The following is a 9961-nucleotide window of genomic DNA, read 5'->3' on the forward strand; positions in this document are numbered from 1 at the left end:
TTAGCTATTTCACCACATTTTCTATTTCACATCTTCTTATTCTATCATCGTTCAGATTTTCTTTTTCTTTCTTTTTGGTGCAGCTCCACGTTATGACCCGAGGGAATCCATCAATATTGATTGAAGGAGACCCTGAGCTTGAACATATACTGAGAAGAAAATGGAAAGAACCTGTGCAAGAACAGCATAATTCAGCTGATTTGGAAGGAGAGGAATCTGAAAACATGGCAGAACAGAATGAGCAACAGCGAACGCTATCTGATTATGCCAGACCTTCAGTGTTGGGGACACAATCAAGTATTGTACGTCCCTCGATTACAGCTCAGAACTTCGAGCTAAAGCCGGCATTCATCCATATGCTGCAGCAGTCCGCACAATTCAACGGTTTGGCCGATGAGGATCCAAACAGTCACATAGAGAGCTTTCTTGAGGTGTACGATATGCTGAAGATAAATGGGGTTACGGATGGTGCCATCAAATTGAGAACCTTCCCATTTTCCTTGAAAGGGATAGCGAAGCAGTGGCTACACTCATTACCTAGAGCATCAATCACTACATGGGAGGAGATGGTAGAACATTTTCTAGCCCATTATTTCCCTCCCGGAAATTCAGTAAAGCTTAGGAATGAGATCTCATCCTTTGTTCAGTTGGAATTGGAGTCTTTATTCGAGACATGGGAAAGGTTCAATGAGCTCATGAGAAAATGTCCGTAACACGGATTCCCGGAGTGGATGATTGTTCAAACCTTCTACAATGGTTTGAACACAAGCACAAGGCAACTCTTGGATGTGGCAGCAGGAGGTACCTTATGTAGCAAAACCACCGATGAGGCTCGTCAATTAATTGAGGAAATGGGGTTAAATAGTTACCAATGGAATGCTAGGGAGAAGAAAAAGGTGACCGGTATCCATGAAATTGATGCGGTAACCTCATTGGCGTGTAAGTAGAGAGTCTGAGTAAGAAGCTAGATCTCATAGATTCGAATAGAGTTGCAGCCGTAACCAATTGCACCGGTTGTGGTGGAGGACATGCTCCCTCTGATTTGCCCGATCGTTATTGGTGATGTTTCTTCAGTGGAAAACGTTGACATTTGTAGGTAATGGCATGAGACCTCAAGGGAACCCATATAGCAATACTTACAATTCAGGTTGGAAGAATCATCCCAAATTTTCATGGAGTAATCAAGGACCACAAAAGGCCATGGGGCCAGCGGGTTTCCAACAACAACAAGCCCCTCAAGTGGAAAAATGAATTTCAGGCTTGGAAACCCGAATGATGGATTTAGAGAAGCACTTGGCTAGATTTGTTCAATCTGCAAATACACGGTTTGAATCAGTCGAGGCTACACTTCGCAACCACACCGTCTCTTTGCACAACCTTGAAAATCAGGTGGGGCAAATTGCGAAGTCTCTCTCCGAAAGCCCACATGGAAGTTTACCAAGCAATACGGAAACCAACGCTAGAGAACATGTGAAGGCGATCACTTTGAGAAGTGGTCGTGAGGTTGAAGGGAGGCTTCCTAGTGAGAAAGCCGAAAGAACACGCACCCGAGGTTGTAGAGGTTGAGGAGGGAGCGAAGAAAGAGAAAGAGGTGGCATCCCCACCTTGCAAGCCAAGAATCCCTTATCCCTCTAGATTGAAAAATGACCAAAGGGATGAACAGTATAAGATGTTGCTGAGTTTATTCAAGCAACTCCACATCAATATTCCTTTTGTAGAGGCATTAGCTCAAATGCCTAATTATGCAAAGTTCCTGAAAGACTTATTGACTAACAAGAGGAAGTTGGAGGAGAGTGCTTCAGTGGTGCTAGATACTTTATGCTCGGCGGTGCTGCAAAAGAACATGCCGAACAAGAAGAAAGACCCTGGAAGCTTCATCATTCCGTGTAACATCGGCAACTTAGGTGAAGAAATGGCACTGGCGGATTCAGGGGCAAGTATCAATGTCATGCCATATACTTTTTTCCAAAAGCTAGGCTTTGGAGAGCCTAGGCCTACTCAGATGACTTTACAATTGCCGGACCGAACGATGCGACATCCGAGAGGCATCATTGAAGACGTGCTTGTCAAGGTGGACAAGTACATTTTTCCAGTTGACTTCATAGTGCTAGATGTCGATGAGGATGCGGATGTACCCTTGATACTTGGGAGACCGTTCTTGCGGACTTCCAAAGCATTGATTGACATGGACGGCGGAGAGCTTACATTGAGAGTTGGAGATGACAAACTCACTTACCGCCTTGCTGAAGCCATGCGGCATTCTCTCGATTTTGATGACACTTTGTATTTCCTAGACACTACTGATGAGCTTGTTGATGAATACATGCAGGAAATGTTTAACCCGGATCCATATGAAGGTTTGTTCGACCAAGAGGAGAGCAATGAAGAAGTAATGATGCTTGGGTCGTCTGAAGAAGCAACATCTACCCCGGGGATATTGAAGAAGGTGCTCCAAAAAATGAAGAGGGCTAGGAGACGCCACCGAAAACACTCCAAGACTGTTGGAGACTTACATGAACCGAGAAGGTTGGATGAACCAATGTTAGGTGGTCCGAAGCCCGATAATACATACTCTACCCTCAAGAGACTTTGCACATCATGCTTCCAAGTCATGGGTAAGAGGGCGTCCTTCATTCATGGACCCCGTGAGGTAAGATAAGGTATGTCAAGCTAAGTGATGTTAAACAAGCACTTCTTGGGAGGAAACCTAAGTGTTTACTGTTTTCTTATCTTTTAGTTTAGTTCGTTTGCATGAATAATTCATTAAGTGTTGATGTCTGATCTTTTAGATGCTTGTGCTGTGATTTTATTGTGGGTTTTTAAAGTTATCGTGTGCTTTATGAGGAATTGGCGAAAGTTTGGTCGTTTGGGTTATATTTCATGTTTTTCACTGGTAAAATTTGTATATTAGGGCAGGCTCTGAGTGTGTAAGCATGTTCCGAAATTTTCTGCATAGCCTGCAGATTTTTTCTAAGTCATCCAGAGAAAACACATGGGCGTGTGGAATTTCCACATGCCCGTGGGTGTATACTGTGAGCCCTTCCAGAGATGGCACAGGGGCGTGCGGCTGCCACTGTGAACGATCATGCGACTGTCACACGCCCGTGGGTAATTTCAGCACGGGCGTGTGAATTCCTACAGAGTTGGGCAGATTTTTCCGAAAGCACACAGGGGCGTGGACTCGCCCTTGTGAGCGACCTTGTGAACCATACATGGGTGTGTGTAATTTCTGCACGCCCGTGTGATACTCTGCAGAGGAGTTTTCTCCATCCTGAGAAAACACAGAGGCGTGCGGCTGCCCCTGTGAGTTTTGCATGTGAATGTCCACGCCCGTGGGGAATTACCGCACGGGCGTGTGTAACATTTAGTATTTTTCTCGGATGTCCAGAGAAGCCACATGGGCGTGCGGCTACTCCTGTGATTTAGGAGCACGGGCGTGGATGTTTTCCGCACGCCCGTGCGAGAACAGTCAGAGTCAAAGGAGCATTTTACCTAAAGAGCACATGGGCGTGCGCACGCCCTTGTAGTGCTTTTGAAGTGAGGCACACGGGCGTGGGGAATTTCCACACGCCCGTGGGGATGCAAAGAACGCCAAAAGTCGTGAGTTCTGTTTAAAAGAGGATAATTTCTCTCCCTCTTCACGACTTCTATTCGCCCGAAAAACACTCTCACAGTATTCTCTGAGTTCAGAGTGCTAATTTGGTTTGTTTTTAGTGAAATTTTCTGGCCGATTCTTCATTTGCTCACTAAATCTTGTCGGTAAGTTTTAGTTTTTATCATCCTCCTTGCAAATTCATGGTTTTCTAGAGATTAACCTGGTTAATAATGCTTCATTTCTTCAATAGGAAAAATGATTTATGTTTAGAACAAAGTTAGAATGACTATTAAGTTGTATTTTTCTGGATTGTTGAAGCGTGGCCATGCGTTTCTCACGCCCCGTGGATCCACACGGGCGTGCGGAAATTCCACATGACCGTGTGGATTTCTGCAGCATTGGTTTATCAACTTGTTTGATCAATTTCGTTTAAATCTTGTAGATTATGGCACCTAGGTCAAAGAAGCAATCTGATAAGAGACCACGTGAGTCTTCTCCTGAGCCCGAGGGCATGCGGTTTGCAATTGCAGAGCATCAAGTTCGCTATGAGCGCCTGTCGAGGCTCCGTTTTGGGCAGACTCGATTCTTAGACACGACTATATTACGAGATCTGCAGCAGGGAGATGAGTTTGCTGATGAGATCGAGGATCTTATTTCAGAAGGTGGTTGGCGGCAGTTGTTGATGATTAGAGAGCCAGCCATCCGAGAGTTTGCACTGGAGGTGCTCTCATCATTCGAGTTTGATAGATCGTATACGAGCTTCGACAGTGTGGACACCATTCAGTTCAGAATATTTGGACAGCACCATAGCTTGAGCATTACGCAGTTTTCAGTACTCCTGGGCTTGTACGAGGAGGCATTCACAGATACAGAGGAGTACACGCAGTTACCGACTGATTATCCTGGAACCTTGACTCCGCAGAGAGCTTACAGAGTGTTATGTGGTCAAGGTCAGTACGAGCCGATGGTGTCCAAGGCCACGTGCCTTTCTCGACTTGCATATAGATACTTGCATGCCATTATGAGTAGGTCGGTGAATGGTCGTGGTGATAGCACTAGTGTCCTGAGCCGTCAGGAGCTACTGTACTTCTACTCGATGGTACAATGTGTACCGATTCACTTAGGGCACATCTTGGCAAAGTACATCAGGCATCAGGGATACTATGCTAGACTGGGAGCGATCTTCTCGGGCCCCTACATTACGAGATTAGTGCTGGGCATGGGTCTCCTGGATTCGATTCGCGGAGCCGAGAAGACGAGTTTACCTGCCCCCCTGAGTCTAGAGACGATGCGGATGATGGGCATGGTCCGCAGGGTTCGGACATGAGTTTTTGCTTTAGTACTACCAGCTCCAGAGATAGCCGAGGATGAGGGTGATGAAGCCGAAGCATCTCAGCCTGCTCCCGAGCCTCAGCTAGCAACGATGGAGACCGAGGCACCTCCAGTGGCAGAGGAGCCACCCCCAGTGCGTATGTTTTCACCATCTCGAGCCAATGATCGCTTTGAGAGGCTCGAGAATCCTATAGGAGTGGTCCGAGCTGAGGTTGCCGAGATTAGGGCTACACAGGCTACTCAGTACACAGAGTTCATGGCGTGTTTCGACGTGTTACAACAGATTTTAGAGCGAGACGTCGCCTCATCATTTGTATTGCGGCCGAGGACTCCTCCGACACCCTCAGCTCCTCTAGCACCTCCATCCTCTACCCCGGCACCGGAGGACCCACTATGTGCTTCACCAGCAACTGCAGCAGCACAGGCGCCTGAGAGCGACACCGACACTTGATTTTCCTTTCCTTTACTTTCTTGCATTTTATTTTTATTTTTCTTGTTTTTAGGCTTGTTCACTCAGAAAGGATTCTCCTTCTGAGTTTATTTTCATTTTTTGCATCATCGAGTTGTATTTATTACTTTATCTTTTATATACACTCGATTTATTTTGTCTTTATTGAGCTTCATTGAACCCCCTCGTGTATGCGTGCAGATGGTCTTGTCTTCTTGGGAATTGAGACTTAGTCATGGGCACGGCCAAGGTGCTCAGGCACTTGGCCGTGTGAGCCTTTCAACCCATCGGAACACTACTCCCATGGAATTAGCTTCATCGAACGAAACACTAGGAGTCAGGGGAGTATTGTTTTGATTGCTTCTCCCACATTTGCTTTTGAATGATATATATATTTTGAGTGAGCTTGCATGTGTACATTGGGGACAATGTACAACTTAAGTGTGGGGGGGAGTTTCCATAGTGCACACATCTTTTCTATTGTTCTTGATTGTTATATGCTCACATAGCCAATGGCGGTTCACCTTAGTTGCAATGATTGTATGCTTGAGTTTAGGAGAATTTCTAACATTGAATGTTTTCATGCTCTAGTTATTTCTTGAATTTCTAGGAATTTTTGCCCGATTTACACTTAGTGCACTACTCACTCTTTGAACTCTATTGGAAACTCATGTTCGATGTTAAAGGGACTAGTTAGGTTTATTTCTTGTGCTAAATTCTAAAAAAAAAAACAAAATAGTTTTATTGTTTAATTGTGCTTGTTGGGTGGAAAGCGCTACCACCTATGAAGTATGAAGCTACTCTCATAAGTCGGACACTAGCTATGCCCTAATGAGAGAAAGAGCTATCTCATAGGATGAGTGAAAGCTACCAGTCCGGTAGAAAAAGCTACCACCTCGAAAGTGTGAAAGCCACCTTAGCGGCTGCTTTGGAAAGGGCTACCTTAGAGGATGTGTGAAGCTACTACCATCTTTAAAATTGTTGTCACTTGTGTAGTTAAATAAGTCCCTTATACTTAGAGCTTTGAGGAGTATACCTTGGGTTCACTTGAGTGAGTCCACACACTTTCACGATTTCGGGTTTGTTGTCCTTTTTTATTCAAGTTTTTATCTAGAGTTTCGATTTTTCACATTTAGTGTTGAAATTTCCCTCACTTTTAGAATGCTCTCTTTGTATACTTTGGTGAACCTAAGGCCAAGCACTTCCAATATTTTCTTCATTGATACACAAAATGTTTAATTTTTGCTTGAGGACAAGCAAAAGCTTAAGTGTGGGGGAGTTTGATAAGTGCTTGTGTAATATGAATGCGAAGCATTCTTTCCTTATGTTGAGCATTACTTTTCTTGGGTTTTTACATTAATATGTGTGTTTTTATGTTACTTTTATGCAGGTAGGGTTGTGAGGCCGAGTATGAAGGAAAGAAGCCAATGTGGATTACAATGCACCGATTTTGGAGGAAATCTTGCGAACGTTCAAACACGAAGACATAGGTCGATGTGAGATGCTAGAGTGTGTGCCAACCTCCTCGTATTCGAGTGGGCACATCCATTTGGAGGGGCACAAAGGCAGTCACACTTAAGCATTCTGACTTATGCACATAGAACAAGAGCTCCACCAACGTGTACACCATTGAAGAAGCAAGTGATCCACGACGTGAACGTGTGCCGGTTTGCGTTACCCCGATGAAAGTATGGAATTGGGAAGCTATTCAGGTCGAATATTGTAGCAGAGCACTTTAACAACATTGTAGCATATATTGTAGCAGCACTGTTCACAGCCGGCCGAGAAACCAGAGAAGCAGAGAACCCACATGAGCGTGTGGAAATTATCCACGCCCGTGTGGAAATTCCGCACGGGTGCATGGAGCATCCACGCACTTGTAGTCGCCCGATTCCAGCCCTATTTAAAGCCGATTTAGCACCGATTTTGGAAAGTCTTTTTCTCCATCTTTTCCCCAACTTGAGAGAGGGCTTCGGCTAGGGTTTCGAGGGGTATTGGCCAAGGGTTTGGAGAGATTCTACGGCTCTGACATCGTCATTCCTTAGGAAGAAGGTTGGTAGGGGAGCTTCCGTCGAGGCGTATCCTATACTGGACGAGGGAATCCTTGAACGACGAGTAGAGAACTTTCCACAAAACCACCGACACGACTATCGAGGGGGTTTCTTTATGGATTCATTGCTTTTACATTCTATTTCTTTGATTGTACTTAGCTCCATGGAGAGCTAAACCCCTAGTGGTTACTCGGGTATTGTGTACCCTAGGATGTATTTGTTTCTTTGAACCTTTTTATTATTCTTTCAATAAATTGATATTTATTGTGAGTTCCAACCTTGAATGCTTGATTGTATGAACATTTCCCCTAGAGTGACACTAGGGTTGAGAGTTCTTGTTGGTAACCTTGTGAGTGAGTGACACACCACGAGCGTTAGACAAAGCTAGGTTGGAGAGGGTTGAGAGGGTAAGTCGAGAGGTACAGGAGCATCCCCTTTCCCCTCCGGCGTGATAGATTCTATCTCCGTTACTCGAGTTCTTTGCGGCCATAATAGAGTGAATGTTCTAAGAGATGAACTTCTGCTGGGGCTTAGTTGCGCGTGGAACAGAGTGAAGCATTGAGGTGATCTTAGTATCTAGGGCTTAATTGTGGTTAGGGACCTTCCACCTGGACCAAAGGGTTAGGTCTATAATTAGGAAGAGATTTATCACTTGGAATCCCTAGAGCTCATTACAACTCTATGGGAGTGCGAGGTGTTGAGATTTTTTGATTTCTCCTGCGGGACATGTATAGAGTTAGGCATAGTTGACCTTAGATTTGGGACTATGTAATTAAGGATTTCCACGACTCACCATTGCATTGATTAGGAAGCATAATAGAGGGTTCTTGCACTTGAAACAATTATCATAGGTGGAGCATTATCCGGATACCCCATCTTTATCGATTGTCTTACCCCCTTCTTTACTTTTGCTCTCTTACTTGTTGCTTTTACTGTTGAGAATTGTATCATTATCACACTCATTATCATTGATCTTTCACATAGCTAAGAATCAAATTAAGTATTTTTATTCCCTACTCCCTGTGGATTCGATACCCGCTCACCCGGGATTATTACTTTGACAAACCCGTGCACTTGCGGGATATACCGAAGGGGACCTTGTCAGTACGGGATTGTCGAGTAATAAAATCACATGTGAATGGGTATCGTATCCACAGGGAGTAGGGATTAAAAATACTTAAAGTTTTTCTTAACCAAGTAAAAGATGAATAATGGTTTTGTTAACATGATGTAATGTAAAAAAGAATAAAAGAGACAAGAAAGAGAGGCACAAGTAAAGGGAAGGTAAGGCAATCGATATAAATGGGGTATTCGGATATTGTCCACCTAGGACAATCGGTTCAAGTGCAAAACCTCTATTATGCTTCATAACTAATGCATTAATGAGTCATGGAGATCCTTCAATACATGATCCAAAATCTAAGGTCAACCATGCGTGACTCTATACATGTCCCGGAGGAGAAATCGAACAATCTGAACATCTCACACTCATACAAAATCGCAAAGAGTTCTAGGGATTCCAAGTGATAAATCCTCTTCCAAGATGTAGACTAATTCTTTTGTCCAGGTGGAAGGTCCCTAGTCACAATTAAGCCCTAGGTGCTAAAATCACTTTAACGCTTCACTCTTTGCGTCTGCAACTATGCCCCAGTTGAAGGTCATCCCTTAGCCCAATTCATTCTATTATGACTTCAAAGAACTCGAGAAAATAGAGGTAGGATAAATCACATTGGAGGGGAAAGGAGACGCTCTGCTACCTCTCGACTCAACCTCTTAACCCTCTGCAATCTAGCTTTGTATAACTCTCGTGGTGTGTCACTCACTCATAAGGTTTACCAATAACAATCTCAACACCTAGCACTCATACAGAATCGCAATGAGTTCTAGGGATTCCAAGTTATAAATCCTCTTCGTAGATGTAGACCTAACCCTTTGGTCCAAGTGGAAGGTCCCTAGTCACAATTAAGCCCTAGGTGCTAAAATGACTTCAACACTTCACTCCGTTACCTCTGCAACTAAGCCCCACTGGAAGGTCATCCCTTAGCCCATTCACTCTATTATAACTACAAAAAACTCGAGAAAATGGAAGTAGGATAAATCACACCGGAGGGGAAAGGAGACGCTCCGCTATTTCTCGACTCACCCTCTTAACCCTCTGCAATCTAGCTTTGTCTAACTCTCGTGGTGTGTCACTCACTCATAAGGGTTACCAATAAGAACCCTCAACCCTAGTGTCACTCTAAGGGAGTATTCATTCAATCAAACATTCAAGATTGGAACTCAATTAAAGTATCAATTAATAGAAGCATAATAAAAGGTTTAATGAAACAAATACATCCTAGGGTTCACAAATCCAAGTACCCACTAGGGGGTTTAGCTCTCCATGGAGCTAGTTACAATCAACAATGTAATCAAATATAAAAGCAAGTAATCTATAGAAAACCATCTCGATAGTTATGATGATGGTCTTGTGGAGAAGCCTCGACTCTTCTAAAGGTCCCTTTATCCGGCCTAAGATACACCTTGCCGGATCGA

At 44.1% G+C, this 9961-nt stretch overlaps 1 non-coding gene across 1 annotated transcript; it reads right to left on the reverse strand.

Moving 5' to 3' along the window:
* Positions 1–614: 614 nt before the first annotated feature.
* LOC120279724 lies at positions 615–721 on the reverse strand. Its single transcript, XR_005542028.1, has one exon. It is a non-coding gene; the product is annotated as a small nucleolar RNA R71 (small nucleolar RNA).
* Positions 722–9961: the final 9240 nt, after the last annotated feature.

The sequence above is a fragment of the Dioscorea cayenensis genome, chromosome 16 (genome assembly GCF_009730915.1).
Source record: "Dioscorea cayenensis subsp. rotundata cultivar TDr96_F1 chromosome 16, TDr96_F1_v2_PseudoChromosome.rev07_lg8_w22 25.fasta, whole genome shotgun sequence".
Taxonomy (NCBI): Eukaryota; Viridiplantae; Streptophyta; class Magnoliopsida; order Dioscoreales; family Dioscoreaceae; genus Dioscorea; species Dioscorea cayenensis.